At 44.9% G+C, this 26,058-nt stretch overlaps 1 long non-coding RNA gene across 2 annotated transcripts in view; it reads right to left on the minus strand.

The window, feature by feature from the left end:
* LOC130277577 (uncharacterized) overlaps positions 1-4,788 on the minus strand; it is a 35,418-nt gene extending 30,630 nt beyond the window's left edge. For both annotated transcript variants that reach the window (XR_008845475.1, XR_008845474.1), the window contains exons 1-2: positions 4,726-4,788; positions 647-787 (exon numbers count right to left, since the gene is read on the minus strand). This is a non-coding gene — a long non-coding RNA (uncharacterized LOC130277577). The remainder of the gene's footprint in view (positions 1-646; positions 788-4,725) is intronic.
* Positions 4,789-26,058: the final 21,270 nt, after the last annotated feature.

Below are 26,058 nucleotides of genomic sequence, written 5' to 3' on the forward strand. Positions count from 1 at the left end.
GGGTCCGGGCCTCACTTTCCGGTGTCGTTATTACTTCGCTGCACACGCCGTCCCGGTGCCGCAACGTAATAACGTCACCAGAAAGCGAGGCCTGGACACCGGAGAAGATGCGGAAAAAGACGGAGGATCCCGAAGAAGACGCCAGAGCAGCGGGACAGCATCGGGTGCCCCTGGGACAGCATAGGGAGCAGTGAGGACGCGGTCCGGAGCGGCGGGGACAGGTGAGTATAGCTTCCCATACTTTACATTGCACGAATCCCTCAACATATGATGGATTCAACAAACGATGGGTCGTTTGGAACAAATCACCATCGTATGTTGAGGGACCACTGTAATAATATAAGGATGCTGGGGTTTGGGTAAAATAACCAAAAAATCCACACTTAACTATCCTGATCCCCGCTGATCCCCCATGGATCTTCTGAGGCTCAGTCTAGTCTCCCAAACATGTGTCCAAGACCAGTGCTCATTGCAGGGCCTGCCTGCTCAGCCAATAACTGTCCAAGAAAGGACAGTGCTGCGGCCAGTGACTCACAGAATAGAGATTCACAGAAAACATACAAAATACAGACAGCACATCAAGATGAGGTAAGACATATTGTAATCATAAGAGAGTAGCAAGAAGGGAGATGAGAATAAGCCTAACCTTCAAGTCAGAGGAGTCAGATTCAGGATAAGAGAGGAAAAATATCTTGAGGCCTTCCAGAGTAGCCACAATTTGGAGTAAGCATCATGTGTTCTTCTCAACCAGCTCCTCAGGTTTGATTACATTTAGCTGTCCATTTCACTATGGTGGGAGGACAGATTGTTGCAATTTTAGTTGAATAAATGACTTTGCTGCCACAAGGATATATACTAAAAGGTTACGCTTAGATGGTAAAGTTCCAGAGGGTCTATGCAGGGGTTTGAAGACCATACGAACAAGCAGAAGCTACAGTTCACTCGCTAGGCCAAGATCCAAGCAGTGGCGTACCAAGGGGAGGGGGGGGTGGCCCGCCCCGGGTGCCACTCTCAAGGGGGGTGCCAGGGGCGGCCTGACCCGCTGCCGCCACTGCTGAGGTCCGGGACACTCGTCCCAGATCCCCAGCAGACAGCGCAACATTCTCCTGTATGCGCGATACACGCACATACAGGAGAAGGCGTCCCCTCTGTGTGAGCCGCATCTGCAGCTACACAGAGGAGACGTGACCTCCGCCTATGCTCTGCATATAGCTATGGGAAAGGGAGGGAGAGGGGGGTGTAGCTCTGCATATACCTATGGGAAAGAGGGTGGGGTGTAGCTCTGCATATACCTATGGGAAAGAGGGGGTGGGTGCAGCTCTGCATATACCTATGGGGAAGGGGGGGTGTAGCTCCACATATACATATGGGAAAGAGGGGGGGTGTAGCTCTGCATATACCTATGGGAAAGAGGGGGTGTAACTCTGCATATACCTATGGGAAAGAGGGGGTTACCTGGCTACCTACCTACCTGCCATTTTTCTGTGCAGGACACCAAGGAGGGCATTATTACAGTTTGGGGGCCTATAGACGGGAAGATTGTCTAGAGGAGGGGAGGGCACTGAAAATGGGTGAGAGGGGGGATGGACATGGGTGAGAGGGGGATGGACATGGGTGAGCGAGGGGGGGTGGACATGGGTGAGAGGGGGGGATGGACATGGGTGAGAGGGGGGGTGGACATGGGTGAGAGGGGGGGAATGGGAATGAACATGGGTGGGAGGGGGGTGGGGGGGGAGGGCCATGGTACAGTACCTTAAGCAGGCTATTTTTCTTCCCCGTTTTTCCCCTCTCCGGCAGGGCACCGACTCAGGGCTCTGGCAGGGCAATCATTCACTGCGCCACTGGAGGGAGGGGGACGCTGGGGCACGGGTCACTATACTGGGCCGGCGCAGCTTCCGCATACTCCCCCTCTCTGAGCCACAGGGGGAAGGGTGAAGCTAAGGGACGCTGGGGGATGTAGGGGTACGCTGAGGCCTAGAACAGCAGCCCCTGATCATCATCATTCATATTTAGGGTTGCACATGGGGGGGGGGGCAGTGACAAAAGGGGGGGGGGGGCAATTTTAAAATGTATACACAAACACACACACCGTGCAGAACATGTTTCATAAAAAAAAAAAAGTTTCCCTCTGCAAACTTTACTCTCATATCCACACATACACAGTCCCCATATACACAGCCCTGCATACACACATATAAACAGCCCTGCATACACACATATACACACCCCTGCATACTCACATATACACAGCCCTGCATACACACATATACACAGCCCTGCATACACACATATACACAGCCCTGCATACACACATATATACAGCCCTGCATACACACATATACACAGCCCTGCATACACACTTATACACAGCCCTGCATACACACATATATACAGCCGTGCATACACACATATACACACATATATACAGCCCTGCATACACACATATATACAGCCCTGATTACACACATATACACAGCCCTGCATACACGCATATACACAGCCCTGCATACACACATATACACAGCCCTGCATACACACATATACACAGCCCTGCATACACACTTATACACAGCCCTGCATACACACATATATACAGCCGTGCATACACACATATACACACATATATACAGCCCTGCATACACACATATATACAGCCCTGATTACACACATATACACAGCCCTGCATACACGCATATACACAGCCCTGCATACACACATATACACAGCCCTGCATACACACATATACACAGCCCTGCATACACACATATACACAGCCCTGCATACACACATATACACAGCCCTGCATACACACATATACACAGCCCTGCATACACACATATACACAGCCCTGCATACACACATATATACAGCCCTGCATACACACATATATACAGCCCTGCATACACACATATACACAGCCCTGCATACACACATATACACAGCCCTGCATACACACATATACACAGCCCTGCATACACACATATACACAGCACTGCATACACACATATAAACAGCCCTGCATACACACATATACACAGCCCTGCATACACACATATACACAGCCCTGCATACACACATATACACAGCACTGCATACACACATATATACAGCCCTGCATACACACATATATACAGCCCTGATTACACACATATATACAGCCCTGCATACACACATATATACATCCCTGCATACACACATATACACAGCCCTGCATACACACATATACACAGCCCTGCATACACACATATACACAGCCCTGCATACACACATATGCACAGCCCTGCATACACACATATACACAGCCCTGCATACACACATATACACAGCCCTGCATACACACATATACACACATATATACAGCCCTGCATACACACATATATACAGCCCTGCATACACACATATACACACATATATATACAGCCCTGCATACACACATATATACAGCCCTGATTACACACATATATACAGCCCTGCATACACATATATACACAGCCCTGCATACACACATATACACAGCCCTGCATACGCACATATACACAGCCCTGCATACACACATATACACAGCCCTGCATACACACATATACACAGCCCTGCATATACACATATACACAGCCCTGCATACTAGGGATCGACCGATATGGGTTTTTTAGGGCCGATACCGATAATCGGTGGAGGTTAGGGCCGATAGCCGATAACTTATACCTGAATATTGGTATAAGTTATCGGCTATTTATCCCCCTGCGACACCGCTGTAGATAATTGATTTAAAGCGGGCGCTTTAAATCCATGCACTGCAGTGGCTTTTGCGGTGCCATAGGCCGCCGCCACCACCCGCTTCTCTCCCCCTACCTGTCAGGGTGGTCCGGGCCATCCTTCCTTCCTGTAGTGTCTGGTGGCATTCCGGGTGGAGGTTGAACCGGTCCGGGCTGTCCTTCTCCGGGGCTCATCCTCTCCACTCCGGGCAGGCTCCGGCCTAGTAACGCAGCATAGATGTCGCTGCGCAGTGACGCCCGTGCGCAGCGACGCACCTGACCTCACGGCGTGCAGTGTACTAGGCCGTAGCCTGCCCGGAGTGGAGAAGATGACCCCCGGAGAAGGACAGCCCGGACCGGTTCACCCTCCACCCGGAATCCCGCCGGACACTACAGGAAGGATGGATGGCCCGGACCACCCCCCATTATGGGTACGTTTAATTTTTTTTATTGACTCGGAGGGTGGGGGAGGGGCCCGACCGGTATAGCGGTATGGGCAAAAATCCATACCGTGGGAGAAAAAAAAACGGTATCCGGTTCATACCGGTATACCGCCCAGCACTACGGTGGGGGGTGCAACGCGGTGCGGTGGGTCGGGGGGGCGGTCGCGGTGTGGTGCGGCGGGTTGGGGGGGTCGGTCGCGGGGCATTATCAGCTTATCGGCAAGGTAATTGCAGATACCGATAATGCCCAAAATGTTGATTATCGGCCGATAATATCGGCCATACGGATAATCGGTCGATCCCTACTGCATACACACATATATACAGCCCTGCATACACACATATACACACATATACACAGCCCTGCAGACACACATATACACAGCCCTGCCTACACACATATACACAGCCCTGCATACACACATATACACAGCCCTGCATACACACATATATACAGCCCTGCATACACACAGCCTATCCCCATATACACCACCCCCATCCTCATATACACAGCCCTCATAAGTAAATACCTCATGTGTAATTACTGTTACCACGGCCCTTAGATGTTTGCAGCGATTGAATGCCTGTACAGTGCTGATCATGTGACTCCTCCCCCTCCATGTGACTGATCACATGATTGTGACATCATCACAGGTCCTGTTACAGCCTCAGGCCAGCGCACACAAACTTCCCTTCCCCTGCGGCGACGGGGAGGGAAAGCACTGTTCTAATTACACGATTTAGGCGGCCGCGAAGCCCCTTTTAGCGCGAGGCCTTAGGCGGTCGCCTAAATCGCCTAATTAGAGAGCCGCCTCTGCATGCCAGTGTAGTATGCAATAACTACAAACCCCAGGGCCAAAGCCCAGGAGTCACTAACTCCCCTCTTAAATGATCCCCTAAAATATAACTTTTATTGGTATAATAAAATATTCCCACTAGATTAGTTAAAAAATAAGTGTCAGAGTGTTGCTTGAACGATATAAAATAACCAGTAGGGGAACCCCTGTCTGATAACAGAAATGTTTTAGCGGCGCTGCAGCCTGCCGCAATGGCAACACTGTGACATGCAACTTAAAATATAAGCACAGCCATCCCCGACATGTTTCGCTGTAGAAACAGCGTTATCAAGAGGTTATGTAGCCACATAACCTCTTGATAACGCTGTTTCTACAGCGAAACATGTCGGGGGTGGCTGTGCTTATATTTTAAGTTGCACGTCACAGTGTTGCCATTGCGGCAGGCTGCAGCGCCGCTAAAACATTTCTGTTATCAGACAGGGGTTCCCCTACTGGTTATTTTATATTGTTCAAGCAACACTCTGACACTTATTTTTAACTAATCTAGTGGCAATATTTTATTATACCAATAAAAGTTATATTTTAGGGGATCATTTAAGAGGGGAGTTAGTGACTCCTGGGCTTCGGCCCTGGGGGTTGTAGTTATTGTGTCTCAGGACCCCTCATTCCCCTTTGGGGTGTTTTTTGAGTTAGTGTAGTATGCAGCACAGTTAAAGAGTAGAACAGTACTTGAAATATCTACTCTAGAGAGTTGACATCAATGAAACCATCTCTTTCTCTCTCTCTCTTTGTATGTATGTTTATTTATTTTAAAATAAATACAATTGGAAGTTATCTACTATGTACAGAACCTTCATTTACCTGCTCATAGCAACTTAGTGTGAGAGATACTAGTACTAGTTCAGTTTTCGTGTTTTTTTTATTTACACTGCTCAAAAAAATAAAGGGAACACTTAAACAACACAATGTAACTCCAAGTCAATCACACTTCTGTGAAATCACACTGTCCACTCAGGAATAGTGTTGCTCACGAATATTCGCATTACGAATATTCGCAACAAATATCGTATATTCGCGAATATTACGAATTTTGCGGTAAAAAAAATTCGCTGTTACGAATATTCGTCTTTTTTTCAAACATTTTTAAAAACATAGCACATTGTAGGGATCTCCTTCGACTGATAAATGCAAGGCTTGTATCATTAAAGACCCAGGGATGAAACTGTGTGGCGAAAGGTTTATGCATGCGAATATTCGCATTGCGAATATTCACAATGCGAATATTCTTTGAAATTCCGCCCTACTTATGCCTGTGAGCCAATGAGAGTTCTGCAAGCACAGTTGTCAGAGCTTAGCAACGTCCCTAGCAACCAATAGAAACTTGCTGCCACAACCAGTATATAACATCACTCCCCACCAGCATTCCTTTGCAAATTCACATGGTGGTTTAGAGAGAAGAGTGTTTCTGTCCTTTTGCTTGCGTCCTTTGTGCCTTGTATCCTGTGACAACCAATTGCTTTTTTAAAAGCAGAAGCGAACCCAATAATTTTTTAAAAAACAGAAGAAGCACAACTGATAACACAGTGATAACTCTCTGAGTACAGATTATGTAGTAGATGTGACCTGCAGTCCTATGTAACACCACAGACAGTGGCGTTGCTAGAGTTGGTGTCACCCGGTGCGGTAGAAAATGGTGTCACTCCCATACCTACCCTCTCCCCCCAGTAAGTTTTTAGCCTGTTGCGACAGACATCACTGTTGTAGCGCATTGTGAGACATTCCAGTATAATAATCAGATATACCAGTTGCCACAGAATAGGAAAGTGTTAAAGAAGTTTTCACCATTGAAATATACAGCTCCCAGAATTACTTAAAGGGGTACTCCACTGGAAAACATTTACTTTTATATCAACTGGTGCCAGAAAGTTAAACAGATTTTTAAATTACTTCTATTTAAAATCTTAATACTTACAGTGCTCCACAGGAAGTTGTGTAGTTCTTTCCAGTCTGACCACAGTGCTATTTGCTGACACCTCTGTCCATGTCAGGAACTGTCCAGAGCAGGATAGGTTTGCTATGGGGATTTGCTCCTACTATGGACAGTTCTTAACATGGACAGAGGTGTCAGCACAGAGCACTGTGGTCAGACAGAAAATAAATTAAAAAAGAAAATAACTTCCTGTGAATCGCTTATACAGCAGCTAATAAGTACTGGAAGGATTAAGATTTTTAAATAGAAGTAATTTACAAATCTGTTTAACTTTGTAGCACCAGTTGATTAAAATTATTTTTTTCCAGTAGAGTACCCCTTTGAGCAGTGGTGAGGTTATGCTGGGAGTTGTAGTTTCACTGACCTAACTGTAGAACTGACAAGTGACTACAGCTCTGATAGGACATAGAGAGGAGAATGTACAATGATATCAGTGACTACAGGTGATGTCTTCTCTATAGTATTTCCTTATCTAATTCAGATGGTACATACCGCCAGGACTTGTTCCAGCTAAAACTTCTCTCTGCAGAATGTGACGCCCAGACGTCTCCTCACTATGTCAGCGCATTCTCATCCTCTATATGAAAACAATTATTATTATAAACCTGACAGACACTGTATCCTCTAAATATAATACTACTATACACTATACTCTTTGATTATAAACCTTCCATACACCATACCCACTGAATATAATACTACCACACACTGTATATTCTGAATATAATACCAACACATACTGTACACTCTGAATATAAATCTGCCACATACTGTACCTCTGAATATACCACCACACACTGTACCCACTGAATATAATACTACCACACATTGTACATTCTGAATATAATACCAACACATACTGTACCCTCTGAATATAAATCTGCCACATACTGTACCCCTGAATATAATACCACCACACACTGTACCCACTGAATATAATACTACCACACATTGTACATTCTGAATATAATACCAACACATACTGTACCCTCTGAATATAAATCTGCCACATACTGTACCCCTGAATATAATACCGCCACACACTGTACCCTCTGAATATAATACTACCACAAACTGTGCCCTCTGAATATAATACTACCACAAACTGCACCCTCTGAATATAAATCTGCCACATACTGTACCCTCTGAATATAAATCTGCCACATACTGCACCCTCTGAATATAAATCTGCCACATACTGTACCCCTGAATATAAATCTGCAACATACTGTACACCTGAATATAATACCGCCACATACTGTACCCTCTGAATATAATACTACCACCCACTGCACCCTCTGAATATAATACTTAGAGATGAGCAAACTACAGTAAATTCAACTCGTCACAAACTTCTCTGCTCGGCAGTTGATAACTTTTCCTGCATAAATTAGTTCAGCTTTCAGGTGCTCCCGTGGGCTGGAAAAGGTGGATACAGTCCTAGGAGAATCTTTCCTAGGACTGTATCCACCTTTTCCAGCCCACCGGAGCACCTGAAGGCTGAACTAATTTACGCAGGATAAGTCATCAACTGCCGAGCCGAGAAGTTTGTGACGAATCAAATTTACTGTAAGTTCGCTCATCTCTAATAATACTACCACAAACTGCGCCCTCTGAATAATACTACCACAAACTGCGCCCTCTGAATATAACGTTGCCATACAGTGCACCCTCTGAATATAATACTACCACCCACTGCGCCCTCTGAATATAACGTTGCCATACAGTGCACCGTCTGAATATAATACCACAACCGCAGTAACACCCCTCAACATCCGTTAGCTGATGCTATTACCACGGGAGGGGGGTACTGGTGGTGTTGCTAGTGGATGATGGGGGTGCTACTACTGGGGGGGTGTTGCTGGAGGATGATGAGGGTGCTACTGGCCATCCCCCCTGGCAGTATCACCCCCATCATCCATCGGCAGGATCATCCTCCTGGCAGGAGCACCTCCATCATCCACCATCAGGATATGTTGATGGAGGTGCTGCTGGGGGGGGGGGGGGGGTTGCTGGTGGATGATGAGGGTGCTACTGCCAGGGGGGGAGCATTAGGTAGGCAGCAGTGCCCCCACATTAGGTAGGTCGCAGTTTCCCCACATTAGGTAACATCTATTCCCCACATTAGGCAGCATAGATTCCCCACATTTGGTACCAGTTCCCCCACATTAGGTAGGTACCAGTTACCCCACATTAGGTAGCAATTTCCCCACATTAGATAGCACAGATTCCCCACATTAGGTAGCAATTTCCCCACATTAGGTAGCACAGATTCCCCACATTCGGTAGCATAGACTCCCCACATTTGGTAGCATATACTCCCCACATTAGGTAGCATAGACTCCGCACATTTGGTAGTAGTTTCCCCACATTAGGCCGCAGGTTCCCTTGCAGGTTCCCCACAATGGGTCAAAGTCTCCCCACAATAGATCGCTGGTTATACTCCCCCCCCCCCCCCCCCCCCCACACACACACACACACAAAAAAAAAAACACATACAACACAGAGAGGCAAACACACACACACACACACACAGTCAGAGAGACACACACTCACAGACAGACACACACACAGAGTCACACAGTCACACACAGAGTCACACACAAAGTCACACAGTCACACACACACAGAGTCACACAAACACACAGAGTCGCACAAACACACACACAGAGTCACACACACACACTCAGAGAGTCACACAAACACACACAGTCGCATACACACAGTCACACACAAGCATAGATAGAGACAGAGAGACAGACATACACACTCACCCATCCAGCGCAGCGCTCCTTCTCACCGGGCGCCGTGCGAGTGACGTAACTCATGTCCTCCTGCGCGGCCATGCAGTGTGACATCAGGCCGGCGCAGACGTGGGAGCGGAGGACGGGCACAGTGCTGGTGAAGGTGAGGGTGGGGAGTGTGATGACGGTCGGGCGCACAGTGAAGGTGAAAGAGGGGGTTTGCTGACGGACGGGCGCACCGCACACACAGCGCAGGGGGGGGTGCTTACGGATGGGAGGCCGGTCGGGCACAGATGGGGGGGTGTCTGTGTAGCTGGGAAGGGGGGGGGGGTGCTGCGGAGCGTCTTGGTGTCACCCCATTAGGTTGGTGTCACCCGGTGCGGGCTGCACCCCCCGCACCCGGGTCGCAACGCCACTGACCACAGATAACACAGTGATAACTCTTTGAGTACAGATAATGTAGTAGATGTGACCTGCAGTCCTATGTAATACCACAGATAACACAGTGCTCCAAAGTGAGAGTGCCATGCGCATTTGAGGACTAAATTAGGAAATTGCATAGGAGTGGACATAGGGGTATTGTACGCTACTGATTCCCAAAAAGGGCGCCTCCAGCTGTTGCTAAACTCCCAGCATGCCTGGACAGTCAATGGCTGTCCAGTAATAATGGGGAGTTGTTTTGCAACAGCTGGAGGCTCCGTTTAGGAAACAGTGCCGTACCGGATGTTTTTCTTTTTTATTGGAGAGGGGAGGGGGGCTGTGTAGGGGTATGTGTATATGTAGTGTTTTTTACTTTTTATTTTGTGTTAGTGTAGTGTAATGTAGTGTTTTTTGGTTCAGTCACACAGGCAGGGGTTCACAGTAGTTTCCCGCTGAGAGTTTGAGTTGCAGCGCAAAATTTGCTTCAGCTACAAACACACTGTAAGCCCCTGTCCATGTGAATGTACCCTGTACATTCATATTGGGGGAGAGGGGGGGGGGATGCAGCAAGTTGCATGCAGGGAGTTGTAGTGTTGCAACAGCTGGAGGCACAATGGTTGCGAAACACTGAGAGTTTGTTACCTAACTCAGTGTTTCACAACCACTGTGCCTCCAGCTGTTGCAAAACTACAACTCCCAGAAGGCATGGTCTGTCAGTGCATTCTGGGAGTTGTAGTTTTGCAACAACTGGAGACACACTGTTTGGGAAACACTGCTATCTGATCTTATATCATAACTTTTAAACTAGTCTAAAATGCAGTTAAATATAATGAAATAACAGTAGTGAAATTACTTACACAAATCAGCAGTTTTTCCTCACTTGGTGAAAAGTTACTCCCCACCATCTTCGCTTCGCAGGGCAGCAGAAAATCGCGACGAAAAAAGCAACTGGCAAAGATCCAGGAAATGATCTCCGTTCTCGCATGATGTCATAGCGCGCATGCGCAGTCGAGCGAAATTTCGCAATAGGGAAAATTTGCAATAGCGAAATTTCGCAATGGCGAAATTTCGCAATGAAAAAAAAACCTCACGAATGTTCGAATTTCACGAATATCGGACGAATATTCATCCTCATATTCGCGAAATATCGCAAATTCGAATATGGCATATGCCGCTCATCACTACTCAGGAAGCAACATTGATTGACAATCAATTTCACAAGCTGTTGTGCAAATGGAACAGAAAACAGGTAGAAATTTTAGGCAACTAGCTGAGTACCCGACGTTGCCAGGTTTTTCCTTCCTAATCCTTGTTGAGGAGGAAAATCAACAAAGGAGGATGCTTTTGACTTCATATCCCGTCCTCATATATTGTTGTCATATCCCAACCACATATCCTGTCCTCGTATCTCAACCTCATATCCCGTCCTCATATCCTGTCCTCATATCTCGACCTCATATCCCGTCCTCATATCTCGACCTCCTATTCTGTCCTGCTATCCCGTCCTCATATCCCGACCTCCTATCCCGACCTCCTATCCCATCCTCATATTCTGTCCTATCATCTCAACTTCATATCCCATCCTCATATCCCGTCCTCATATCCCGACCTCCTATCTCAACCTCATTTTTCGTCCCTTATCTCGACCTCATATCCTGTCCTCATATTCCGATCTCATATGCCGTCCTCACATCCCGTCTTCATATCCTGACCTCATATACCGTCCTTATATCCCATCCTCACATCCCGTCCTCAAATCCCGACCTCATATCCCATCCTCATATCCTGTCCTCCTATCCCGCCCTCATATCCCGACCTCCCATCTTGAAATCACATCCTGTCCTCATATCCCAACCTCCTATCCTATCCTCATATTCTGTCCTCATATCTCAACCTCATATCCCATCCTCATATCCTGTCCTCATATCCCGACCTCCCATCTCAATCTCATTTCCCGTCCTCCTATCCCATCCTCATATTCTGTCCTATCATCTCAACTTCATATCCCGTCCTCATATCCTAACCTCCTATCTCAACCTCATTTCCCGTCCCTTATCTCGACCTCATATCCCGTCCTCATATGCCGATCTCATATCCAGTCCTCACATCCCGTCTTCATATCCTGTACTCATATACCATCCTTACATACAATCCTCATATCCCGTCCTCATATCCCATCCTCATATCCTGTCCTCCTATCCCGCCCTCATATCCCGACCTCCCATCTTGAAATCATATGACTCCAAGAGGAAGCTTGGCGAAACGCGTTGGAGTGTGAGGTGGAGGGACATCCTGGAGTATACTCTGCGCACCTCAGACCTATTGGTATGGTATATTTGAACAGTGTTATATGCGATGATATGATACCTTGCACCTTGCCCTGTACCTTATGCTGCAAATGTGCATATGCACTGGTCATTTTTGATTATAGTTGTACCTTGCACTGCACCTTATGTCATAAATGTGCACAAGCACTGGTCACCTTATTATAGTTGTAGTGACCATCATTACTTATAGAATCTATGGGTATAGTGCAATATAGAACCTATGAGCATAGTGCAATATTGATGAGCTCATATCCTTATATACTTTTTGATTAGTCATATACCTCTGTGAGTGCGAACATAATTATATTTTTTGATATCATCTTTTGTCCAGGATGTTCCCCTCATCCACTTGATTTTTTAAATATTGTCTTATGTCATGTGTATATGTTTTTTAAGGGAGGATGGGTATGTCCATTGCTTGTTATATGTATTTTTGTGTATAAATAAAGTATAAAAACTTTTATGATTACCAATTTGTGATATTTATTTATTTAATTTGGGCAGATGCCTTTTGTAGGTTTATTGAAATTATATCCCATCCTCATGTCCCAAACTCCTATCCCATCCTCATATTCTGTCCTCATATCTCAACCTCATATCCCATCCTTATGTCCCATCTTCATATCCCGTCCTCATATCCCGTCTTTCTATCTTGACCTCATATCCTGTCCTCATATCCCGACCTCACATTCCGTCCTCATATCCTGAGCTCATATCCTGTCCTCATATCCCATCCTCATATCCTGTCCTCAGGTGGGACTGATTTGTGATGAAGATATTGTAAGCTGAAAATAGAAGGGGATGTGGCTTTGTATGACTGGGCGTGATTTGCAAGCCAGACCGATGCACAAAAAGAGTAGATAAAAAAGAGGTGGTGCTTACAATGTGGGTGTGTCTTTGTGAGATAGGGTGTGGCTTGCAAGCCGGAAAGACACATTCACCAGGAGATGCAGATCGGAGCTTGTGCAGTAAGGTACCCAAAGTCCCAAATACTTGCATGGAATTTGAAAGAAAAACCCATCTTTTATATGAGTGTAGGTAAGGGTTAATTTAACTATCATACCTTTTTATTTGACATATAAGAAATATGTGTACCAGATATTATTGAAATCTCCAGGTGTACGGAAGTTATGTGGGAACATATATTTCCCATTGATTTGCATGGGACTTTAAACAAAAACCCCAACCCTCACAAATGGGGGTAGTTAAGGGTTAAATTAACTATCCTATATTTTAAGTGGACATATGAGTAACATGTGACCAAGTATTATCGAAATATCTCCAGCCATTTGGAAGTTATGCAGGAACATATATTTCCCATAGACATGTACAAAACCCCCAACCATGGCAAATGGGGTTGAGTAAGGGTTAAATCACCTATCCTATGTTTGTTGTTGACATACAAGTAACATGTGTGCCAAGTTTCATGTTAATATCTTTAGCCGTTTGGACGTGATGCTGGAACATACACACACACACATACACATATTGAGTTTTAGGTATAAAGATTAGCAAGACACACCCAATAAAGGAGTGGTTCTTCAGGGGGTGACCACAAACCATTTCTCAGTTCCTATGCTTCCTGGCTGATGTTTGGGTCACTTTTGAATGCTGGCGGTGCTTTCACTCTAGTGGTAGCATGAGACGGAGTCTACAACCCACACAAGTGGCTCAGGCTCTTCAGCTCATCCAGGATGGCACATCAATGCAAGCTGTGGCAAGAAGGTTTGCTTTGTCTCTCAGCATATTGTCTAGAGAATGGAGGCGCTACCAGGACAGGCCAGTACATCAGGAGGCGTGGAGGAGGCCGTAGGAGTGCAACAACCCAGCAGCAGGACCACTACCTCCGCCTTTGTGCAAGGAGGAGCAGGAGGAGCACTGCCAGAGCCCTACAAAATGACCTCAAGCCGGCCACAAATGTGCATGTGTCCACTCAAATGTTCAGAAACAGACTCCATGAGGGGGGTATGAGGCCCAACGTCCACAGGTGGGGGTTGTGCTTACAGCCCAACACCGTGTAGGACGTTTGGCATTTGCCAGTGAACACCAAGATTGGCCAATTTGCCATTGGCACCCTGTGCTCTTCACAGATGAAAGCAGGTTCCCACTGAGCACATGTCACAGACATGACATAGTCTGGAGACGCTGTGGGGAACGTTCTGCTGCCTGTAACATCCTCCAGCATGACCGGTTTGGCGGTAGGTCAGTTATGGTGTGGGGTGACATTTCCTTGGGGCACACACAGCCCTCCATGTGCTTGCCATGTGGTAGCCTGACTGCCATTAGATCCCGAGATGAGATCCTCAGACCATAAGCTGGTGCGGTTGGCCCTGGGTTCCTCCTAACGCAAGACAATGCTAGACCTCATGTGGCTGGAGTGTGTCAGCAGTTCCTGCAAGAACAAGGCATTGATGCTATGGACTGGCCCGCCCGTTCCCCAGATCTACCGATTATTTTAAAGGGGTTATCCACCATAAGATGATTTTAGTACGTACCTGGCAGACAGTAATGGACATGCATAGGAAGGATCTGCGCTTGTCTTGGGGCTAAATGGCTATGTTGTAAGATTACCATAACACTGTGGCTAGCTTTTTGTGAACTGGTATTTCCTGTTTTGACTGTTCTTTTTTTTTACTACAAATCCCACAATTCCATTTTCCTCCCTCCCACACATCAGCCATTCCACCCATTGAAACATAAATGAGCTGCATCCATTCAAAAGACCCGTGCTTTTCAATCAGGTTGCCTACAGCTGTTGCATTAGTTGCAGATTGATCTTTCTCCGACCAAGCGATGGCTCCACCCATTGCAGCAGACAGGCTCTCATCAGCTGACTAGTGAGTCAGGTCTAGGCCTCATTGCAATCTGGGAAAATTCTGAGACAACAGTCATTTTGTATGCTGTTAAAAATAAATATTGGGGTGAAAATCACAGAAGAATTGTGAGAAAACCATCACATACAGGTACAGACACGATATTATGAACTACACTAACTTTACAGCCCCTGTAGCATAGTCATATAGAAAAAATTCCTGGAATACCCCTTTAATTATGGACGGGGTCCAAGGGTCCATAAGAATAAGTAAGTAGTTTTAGCAGCTTTCTGTTTTGACAAATAGAAATGATTATGACCAAGGAAACTCACTTCTAAACATTCATACGCTCCTTTAGGACATATAGAAAGAGTTTTCCTGATAGCTCATGTAAACTTCCAGACTGAACTTTTGTTTTGTAACATCTCTCTTGGTTGCAAATAGCTTTCTACCTTTAACATGTAAATAAAATTTTAAGAGGTAATTGCAAGCACTCACCTGCAGACAACGTAGTATGTTAGATCTGTTGCCATGTAAGAAATGTGTCGTTCTCTAAAAAATGCTGAATATTTTGCCGTGTTTTGCAGCAAAACAACTAGGTCCATTAAGTCCGGATAATAAGGGTACATTAGCAGTTCGGAGAAATCTATGGTAATTATATTCAATAACAACAACAACAGTAATTGAGCTGTTTGTCTGTGGGGTTGTGTTACTTTATTTCAGGATAATAGTGCTATATCCTTAAAACAGAGAAAGCACTTCATCCCCAAAGTAATATTTAGTTGAGTATATGTTGAAAATACACTGCTCAAAAAAATAAAGGGAACACTTAAACACCACAATGTAACTCCAAGTCAATTACACTTCTGTGAAATCACACTGTCCACTCAGGAAGCAACACTGATTGACAATCAATTTCACATGCTGTTGTGCAAATGGAACAGACAACAGGTGGAAATTATAGGCAATTAGCAAGACACCCCAATAAAAGAGTGGTTCTGCAGGTGGTGACCACAGGCCACTTCTCAGTTCCTATGCTTGTTGGCTGATGTTTTGGTCACTTTTGAATACTGGTGGTGCTTTCACTTTAGTGGTAGCATGAGACGGAGTCTACAACCCACACAAGTTGTTCAGGTAGTGCAGCTCATCCATGATGGCACATCAATGCGTGGTGTGGCAAGAAGGTTTGTTTTGTCTTTCAGCATAGTGTCCAGAGCATGGCGGCACTACCAGGAGACAGGCCAGTACATCAGGAGATGTGGAGGAGGCTGTATGAGGGCAACAACCCAGCAGCAGGACCTCTACCTCTGCCTTTGTGCAAGGAGGAGAAGGGGGAGCACTGCCAGAGGCCTGCAAAATTACATCCAGCAGGCCACAAATGTGCATGTGTTAACTCTAATGGTCAGAAATAGACTCCATGAGGGTGGTATGAGGGCCTGACATCCACAGGTTGTGACATCCACCATGCAGGATGTTTAGCATTTGCCAGACAACATTAAGATTGGCAAATTCGCCACTGGCACCCTGTGCTCTCCACAGAAGAAAGCAGGTTCACACGGAGCACATGTGACAGACGGGACAAAGTCTGGAGATGCCGTGGAGAATGTTCTGCTGCCTGCAACATCCTCCAGCATGACCGGTTTGGTGGTGGGTTAGTAATGGTGTGGGGTGGCATTTCTTTGGGGGGGCCACACAGCCCTCCATGTGCTTGCCAGAGGTAGCCTGACTGCCATTAGGTACCAAGATGAGATCCTCACACCCCTTGTGAGACCATATGCAGGTGCGGTTGGCCCTTGGTTCCTCCTATTGCAAGACAATGCTAGACCTCATGTGGCTGGAGTGTGTCAGCAGTTCCTGCAAGAGGAAGGCATTGATGCTATGGACTGGCCCGCCCGTTCCCCAGACCTAAATCCGATTGAGCACATCTGGGACAACATGTCATCATGACATATCGCTCCATCCACCAACGCCACGTTGCACCACAGACTGTCCAGGAGTTGGCGGATGCTTTAGTCCAGATCTGGGAGGACATCCCTCAGGAGACCATCCCCCTCCTCATCAGGAGCATGCCTCGGCATTGTAGGAAGGTCATACGGGCACGTGGAGGCCACACACTACTGAGCCTCATTTTGACTTGTTTTAAAGACATTACATCAAAGTTGGATCAGCCTGTAGTGTGGTTTTCCACTTTGGTTTTGAGTGTGACTCCATATTCAGACCTCCATGGGTTGATGAATTTTATTTCCATTGATCATTTTTGTGTGATTTTGTCTGTTGGTGGAAAATTGAAAGTTTTAAGATTTTTAAAAGGGGAGGAGGAAAAGATGAACATGGGGCAAAAACGAAAATTGGCCTTGTCCTTTAGGTCAAAATGGTCTTCGTCCCCAAGGGGTTAAAGGTCAGCTGTGGTCAAACAACACAAAGCAAATACATACCATAGGTCGTAACTTGTATGTTCTGTAAGCGAAGAGGCATATAGGGCACATCCGCAACAGGGTGCATCCTGTCCGCAGCTGGAAGCTCACTCTGCAGTCCCCTTGTTACTGCCGTCGGTGCATCTGCAGCGTCAAATATGCTGCGGATGCGCCCCATGTGACTCTGCCCTAATGGTGGATTTACACATTATTTTACACCAAGGATATGGACTTTTGCTATGTATTTTACCCATTGCATTGTTCCCTGACTTTAGTGAAAGGTTTACAATATGTCATTTGTTCTGTGGTGATTGAGCACTTGACTGGTTCCACCACAGGTTAACAGGTAGTCACTATGTTCTCAAACAGCGGAAAACCCTTTCATAAGATTCTTTTCAGGGAATGCACCCAACAAAAAAGGGTTTCCCAAAGTGCACAACCCCTTTACACATGTGTCACAATGTGTCATAAAGTCAATGGGTTTGCAGTTGGTTTAGGCACATTTATAGGCACTGTGGCCCTCATTCTTCCAGATTAGTGACCAAAGCTATGTTATCTTCTGGTATATCGAAAAGGTCATTTCTATAATCCATATTATAGGCCATCAATATCAGATTGGTGGGGTCCAGTTCCTACCCCTGAAATCATGAAATCAGCTAACTAAAGAAGCCATAATGTGACAGCAAGCTCTGTGTCGCCCCTAATTTTACCAAATTTTTACCAAGAACCGCACTATGCATTTGGTAGCAGCTGAACCTTGCTGGGGGGGGGGGGGATGTTTTAGTGCACAATCAATCAGCAAGATTAATTTCTTCTTACAAGAGGCATGTAAAGCTTACTGGTTGCAGTCACTTTAAGTGGGTTTCTTTCATGAGTGTGGGTAAAAACTGTTCAGTTGAGATGAGGGAGCTAAACCATCAGAATCCAAGTTTGGTTAGAACTAAAAGTTTGGTTTGGCTAGAATTCGAACTACAGGTGGTTTGGTTCAGCAGAACCTGCAAAACTAACATCAGCCACATGACAGAAAGGAGAATAAGGAAGGATCGCATGACCTCAGGAAATCCCAACATGCTTTTCAAAAAGTTCAAACAGCTCTCCCAGCCAATCAGCAGGCAGTATAGGGGTGATGTTTAAACCACTATAAAAGATTATGAACATACCTTTAGCAGCCATTTTAGAGATAGCAGGTGTTAGGTGAAGATCTCTGTGAGGGACATTAAGCAGTGAACAACATTGATAGGAGTAGGGCCACACATATATAATAATTATAATCAAGTAGCAGAGAGTGTTCTACATCTGTTCTGTCAGTGCAAACTCTATTTTACTTAGAAGTTAGGTGGGCTAGATTTCTAGTCACTTTGACTACTGGGTGATACCAACCCTATCTCTAGCTCCTGAAGCAAGAGATGGACCAGCAGCAGACCCAGATTATGACAGTCCTATATTAGCATCCTTATACTGTATCCATGTCAGAGTTATTGTAAAATGAAGAATGTTTATTAAACAAATTGCACATAACAATAATGCACATGTCAAAGTAACCAAGGAAGACCCAATGGCCTAGAGAGGCCAGAGAATAAGGTGATTCAGCAGAGAGAGAAAAAAATCTGTAACAGCAATATGAGATATAAACAAGGTACAGTAACACCATAGGACATCAAAGAGCAAAATGACAAGAAAGAAAAAATACGGCACTTGAAAAAGTACAATGCAATAGAGGGAGCAACACAAGATGCAGTTGGTCTGCGCAGGAAAACAAAGATGACCAGGGTACAGAGTTTAAATCCAGTCGGGACCTGCTCGGGTGTACTTATGTCATATAATATCCAAAACCATGGGGGTACTTAACCCCTTAAGGACATAGGGCGTATCCATACGCCCCGTTTCCAAGTCCTTAAGGACCGAGGGCGTATGGATACGCCCTGAGCATTTCCGGCCCCCGCCGCTAGCTGGAGCGGAGCCGGTGCCGGATGCCTGCTGAAATCGTTCAGCAGGCATCCCGGCATATCGCCCAGGGGGTCATTATGTCCCCCCATGTCGGTGATTGCCGCAGATCGCTGGACAATTCAGTCCAGCGATCTGCGGCGGATTCCGGGTCAATCGGGTCTCCAGTGACCCGATGACCCGGAATTACTGGCAGATCGGGGCCATCAGAGATGGCCCCGGACAGCCATTGCCAGCAGGGGTGAGGTGGCACTGGTGCCACCTCACGATCGCCCTGATTCGTCGGCCGGATTACCGGCCGACCAATCAGGACGTCTGCTGCGGGTGTCACTCTCACAACCCGCTCTGCCCCTCTTCCGGAGGACGTGAGCGGGTGCGGGAAGACGACCCCGGGTGCTGGGGACCCCGATCCCCGGCGTCCCTGTTGGGATCGGGGCCCCAGGAGCAACGGCGGCGGTGAGGGACTGACCTGTGCGGCGGCATCATGGAGCAGCAGCAGGAGGTGAGTGACAGCCTCCTGCTGTTGCTTAGCAACAGCTCCCAGCATGCAAAAAGGGCATGCTGGGAGCTGTAGTTATGCAACAGCAGGAGGCACATTTTTCTATGGAAAAGTGTACCTTCAGCTGTTGTATAACTACAACTCCCAGCTTGCACAATCAGCTAAAGTGCATGCTGGGAGTTGTAGTGGTGCATCTGGTGGTTGCATAACTACAACTCCCAGCATGCCCGTTGGCTGTCGGTGACTGCTGAGAGTTGTAGTTTTGCAACAGCTGAAGACACACTGAGTTAAGTAGCAAACCAGTGTGTCTCCAGCTGTTGCATAACTACAATCCCCAGTATCCCCAGCCAAAGTAGTATGCCTCTGGCTGTTGCATAACTACAAGACCCAGCATGCCCTTTCGCTGTCCGTACATGCTGGGGGTTGTAGCTTTTGCAACAGCTGAAGGCACACTGGTTCCAAAACACTGAGTTTGTTACCAAACTCGGTGTTTCACAATCTGTGTGTCTCCAGCTGTTGCACAACTACAACTCCCAGCATGCACTGATAGACCGTACATGCTGGGAGTTGTAGTTTTGCAACAGCTGGATGTTTCTCCCTCCCCCAATGTGAACGTACAGGGTACACTCACATGGGCGGAGGATTACAGTAAGTATCCGGCTGCAAGTTTGAGCTGCGGCAAATGTTCTGCCGCAGCTCAAACTGCCAGCGAGAAACTACTGTGAACCCCCGCCCGTGCGACTGTACCCTAAAAACACTACACTACACTAACAAAAAATAAAATAAAAAGTAAAAAAACCACTACATATACACATACCCCTACACAGCCCCCCTCCCCTCCCCCAAAAAAATGAAAAACATCTGGTACACCACTGTTTCCAAAACGGAGCCTCCAGCGGTTGCAAAACTACAACTCCCAGCATGCACTGATAGACCGTACATGCTGGGAGTTGTAGTTTTGCAACAGCTGGATGTTCCCCCCCCCAATGTGAACGTACAGGGTACACTCACATGGGCGGAGGATTACAGTAAATATCCGGCTGCAAGTTTGAGCTGCGGCAAATTTTCTGCCGCAGCTCAAGCTGCCAGCGAGAAACTACTGTGAACCCCCGCACATGTGACTGTACCATAAAAACACTACAATACACTAACAAACAATAAAATAAAAAGTAAAAAACACTACATATACACATACCCCTATACAACCCCCCTCCCCTCCCCAATAAAAATGAAAAACGTCTGGTACGCCACTGTTTCCAGGATGGAGCCTCCAGCTGTTGCAAAACAACTACTCCCAGTATTGCCAGATAGCCACTGACTGTCTAGGCATGCTGGGAGTTTTACAACAGCTGGAGGCACCCTGTTTGGGAATCACTGGCGTAGAATACCCCTATGTCCACCCCTATGCAAGTCCCTAATTTAGGCCTCAAATGCGCATGGCGCTCTCACTTTGGAGCCCTGTCGTATTTCAAGGCAACAGTTTAGGGCCACATATGGGGTATTGCCGTACTTGGGAGAAATTGTGTTACAAATGCTATTACCCTTTTTAAAAATGTAAACTTTTTGGGAAAACAAGCATTTTAGGTAAAAAATTTTTTTTTTACATATACAAAAGTCATAAAACACCTGTGGGGTATAAAGGTTCACTTAACCCCTTGTTACGTTCCCCGAGGGGTCTAGTTTCCAAAATGGTATGCCATGTGTTTTTTTTTTTTTTTTTTTGCTGTCCTGGCACCATAGGGGCTTCCTAAATGCGGCATGCCCACAGAGCAAAATTTGCTTTCAAAAAGCCAAATGTGACTCCTTCTCTTCTGAGACCTGTAGTGCACCAGCAGAGCACTTTTCACCCCCATATGGGGTGTTTTCTGAATCGGGAGAATTTGGGCTTCAAATTTTGGGGGGTGTTTTCTGCTATTACCCTTTTTAAAAATGTAAAAATTTTGGGAAACCAAGCATTTTAGGTAAAAAAAAAATTCACATATGCAAAAGTCGTGAAACACCTGTAGGGTATTAAGGTTCACATTACCCCTTGTTACGTTCCCCGAGGGGTCTAGTTTCCAAAATGGTATGCCATGTGTTTTCTTTTTGCTGTTCTGGCACCATAGGGGCTTCCTAAATGCAGCATGCCCCCAGAGCAAAATTTGCTTTCAAAAAGCCAAATGTGACTCCTTCTCTTCTGAGACCTGTAGTGCGCCAGCAGAGCACTTTTCACCCCCATATGGGGTGTTTTCTGAATCGGGAGAAATTGGGCTTCAAATTTGGGGGGGTATTTTCTGCTATTACCCTTTTTAAAAAATTTTAAATTTTGGGAAACCAAGCATATTAGGTAAAAAAAAAATGTTTTTTACATATGCAAAAGTCGTGAAACACCTGTAGGGTATTAAGGTTCACATTACCCCTTGTTATGTTCCCCGAGGGGTCTAGTTTCCAAAATAGCATGCCATGTGTTTTTTTCTGCTGTTCTAGCACCATAGGGGCTTCCTAAATGCGGCATGCCCCCAGAGCAAAATTTGCTTTCAAAAAGCCAAATGTGACTCCTTCTCTTCTGAAACCTGTAGTGCGCCAGCAGAGCAATTTTCACCCCCATATGGGGTGTTTTCTGAATTGGGAGAAATTGGGTTTCAAATTTTGTGGGGTATTTTCTGCTATTACCCTTTTTAAAAATGTAAAATTTTTGGGAAACCAAGCATTTTAGGTAAAAAAAAATTTTTTTTCTTACATATGCAAAAGTCGTGAATCACCTGTAGGGTATTAAGGTTCACTTTACCCCTTGTTACGTTCCCTGAGGGGTCTAGTTTCCAAAATGGTATGCCATGTGTTTTTTTTTGCGGTCCTGGCACCATAGGGGCTTCCTAAAGGTGACATGCCCCCCAAAAAACATTTGTCGCTCCTTCCCTTCTGAGCCCTCTACTGCGCCCACTGAACAATTAACATAGACATATGAGGTATGTGCTTACTCGAGAGAAATTGGGTTTCAAATTCAAGTAAAAATTTTCTCCTTTTTACCCCTTGCACCCCTTGCAAAAATTAAAAAATTGGGTCTACAAGAACATGCGAGTGTAAAAAATGAAGATTGGGAATTTACTCCTTCACTTTGCTGCTATTCCTGTGAAACACCTAAAGGGTTAAAACGCTGACTGAATGTCATTTTGAATACTTTGGGGGATGCAGTTTTTATAATGGGGTCATTTATGGGGTATTTCTAATATGAAGACCCTTCAAATCCACTTCAAAACTGAACTGGTCCCATAAAAATAGTGAGTTTGAAAATTTTGTGAAAAATTTCAAAATTGCTGCTGAACTTTGAAGCCCTCTGGTGTCTTCCAAAAGTAAAAACTCATAAATTTTATGATGCAAACATAAAGTAGACATATTGTATATGTGAACCCAAAAAAAAAATTTATTTTGAATATCCATTTTCCCTACAAGCAGGGAGCTTCAAAGTTAGAAAAATGCAAAATTTAAATTTTTTTCATCAAATTTGGGGATTTTTCACCAAGAAAGGATGCAAGTTACCATAACATTTTATCACTAAGTTAAAGTAGAATATGTCACAAAAAAACAATCTCGGAATCAGAATGATAACTAAAAGCATTCCAGAGTTATTAATGTTTAAAGTGACAGTGGTCAGATGTTCAAAAAATGCTCTGGTCCTTAACCCCTTAAGGACTCAGGGTTTTTCCGTTTTTGCACTTTCGTTTTTTCCTCCTTACCTTTTAAAAATCATAACCCTTTCAATTTTCCACCTAAAAATCCATATTATGGCTTATTTTTTGCGTCGCCAATTCTACTTTGCAGTGACATTAGTCATTTCACCCAAAAATGCACGGCGAAACGGAAAAAAAAATCATTGTGCACCAAAATCGGGAAAAAAAACGCCATTTTTTAACTTTTGGGGGCTTCCGTTTCTACGCAGTGCATATTTCGGTAAAAATTACACCTTATCATTATTCTGTAGGTCCATACTGTTAAAATGATACCCTACTTATATAGGTTTGATTTTGTCGCACTTCTGGAAAAAATCATAACTACATGCAGGAAAATTTATACGTTTAAAAATGTCATCTTCTGACCCCTATAACTTTTTTATTTTTCCATGTACAGGGCGGTATGAGGACTCATTTTTTGCGCCGTGATCTGAAGTTTTTATCTGTATGATTTTTGTTTTGATCGGACTTTTTGATCACTTTTTATTCATTTTTTTAATGGTATAAAAAGTGACCAAAATACGCTTTTTTGGACTTTGGAATTTTTTTGCGGTACGCCATTGACCGTGCGGTTTAATTAATGATATATTTTTATAGTTCGTACATTTACGCACGTGGCGATACCACATTTATTTATTTATTTATTTTTTTTACACTGTTTTATTTTTTTTATGGGAAAAGGGGGGTGATTCAAACTTTTATTAGGGAAGGGGTTAAATGACCTTTATTAACACTTTTTTTTTTACATTTTTTTTGCAGTGTTATAGGTCCCATAGGGACCTATAACACTGCACACACTGATCTCCTATGCTGATCACTGGCGTGTATTAACACGCCTGTGATCAGCATTATCGGTGCTTGACTGCTCCTGCCTGGATCTCAGGCACGGAGCAGTCATTCGTCGATCGGACACCGAGGAGGCAGGTAAGGGCCCTCCCAGTGTCCGATCAGCTGTTCGGGACGCCGCGGTGAAATTTCACCGCGGCGGTCCCGAACCGCCCGACTGAGCAGCTGGGTCACTTTCAGTTTCACTTTAGAAGCGGCGGTCAGCTTTGACCGCCGCTTCTAAAGGGTTAATACCGCACATCGCCGCGATCGGCGATGTGTGGTATTAGCCGCGGGTCCCGGCCGTTGATGAGCGCCGGGACCGACGCGATATGATGCAGGATCGCGGCGTGATCCCGCTCCATATCGCGGGAGCCCGCGCAGGATGTAAATATACGTCCTGCGTCGTTAAGGGGTTAAAGGGGTATTCCAGGAAAAAACTTTTTTTTATATATATCAACTGGCTCCAGAAAGTTAAACAGATTTGCAAATTACTTCTATTAAAAAAATCTTAATCCTTTCAGTACTTATAAGCTTATGAAGTTAAGGTTGTTCTTTTCTGTCTAAGTGCTCTCTGATGACACATGTCTCGGGAAACACCCAGTTTAGAAGCAAATCCCCATAGCAAAATCTTCTAAACTGGGCGTTTCCCGAGACACGTGTCATCAGAGAGCACTTAGACAGAAAAGAACAACCTTAACTTCAGAAGCTCATAAGTACTGAAAGGATTAAAACATTTTAATAGAAGTAATTCACAAATCTGTTTAACTTTCTGGAGCCAGTTGATATATATAAAAACGTTTTTCCTGGAATACCCCTTTAACCTACTTAAATAGTTTTAAAAAAAGTTTTTAAAAAAAGTTAATAAATATGAATTAACCCCTTCCCTAATAAAAGTTTGAATCACCCCCCTTTTCCCATTTAAAAAATAAATAAAAATATGTAACCACAAATAAACATAAACATATGTGGTGGTATTGTTGCATGCTTAAATGTCCAGACTATAAAAATGTAATGTTACTTAAACCGCACGGTGAATGGCGTATACATAAAAAAATATACCAAAGTCCAAAATGGCGTTTTTTTGGTCACTTTGTATACCCTAACAAACTGTATAAATAGTGATCAAAAAGTCCCATAAAAAAAAAAAAAAAAAGCATTGTACTGAAAAAGTTATACAGAAAAACAATAAAGTTACAGGGGTCAGAAGAGGACAATTTTATAACATGCTAATTTTCATGCAGAAAGTTATAATTAAAGGGGTATTCCAGGCCAAAACTTATATATATATATATATATATACACACACACACTGGCTCCTGGAAGTTAAACAGTTTTGTAAATTACTTTGATTAAAAAATCTTAAGCCTTGCAATATTTATT

This window comes from Hyla sarda, chromosome 6 (genome assembly GCF_029499605.1).
Source record: "Hyla sarda isolate aHylSar1 chromosome 6, aHylSar1.hap1, whole genome shotgun sequence".
Classification (NCBI taxonomy): domain Eukaryota; kingdom Metazoa; phylum Chordata; class Amphibia; order Anura; family Hylidae; genus Hyla; species Hyla sarda.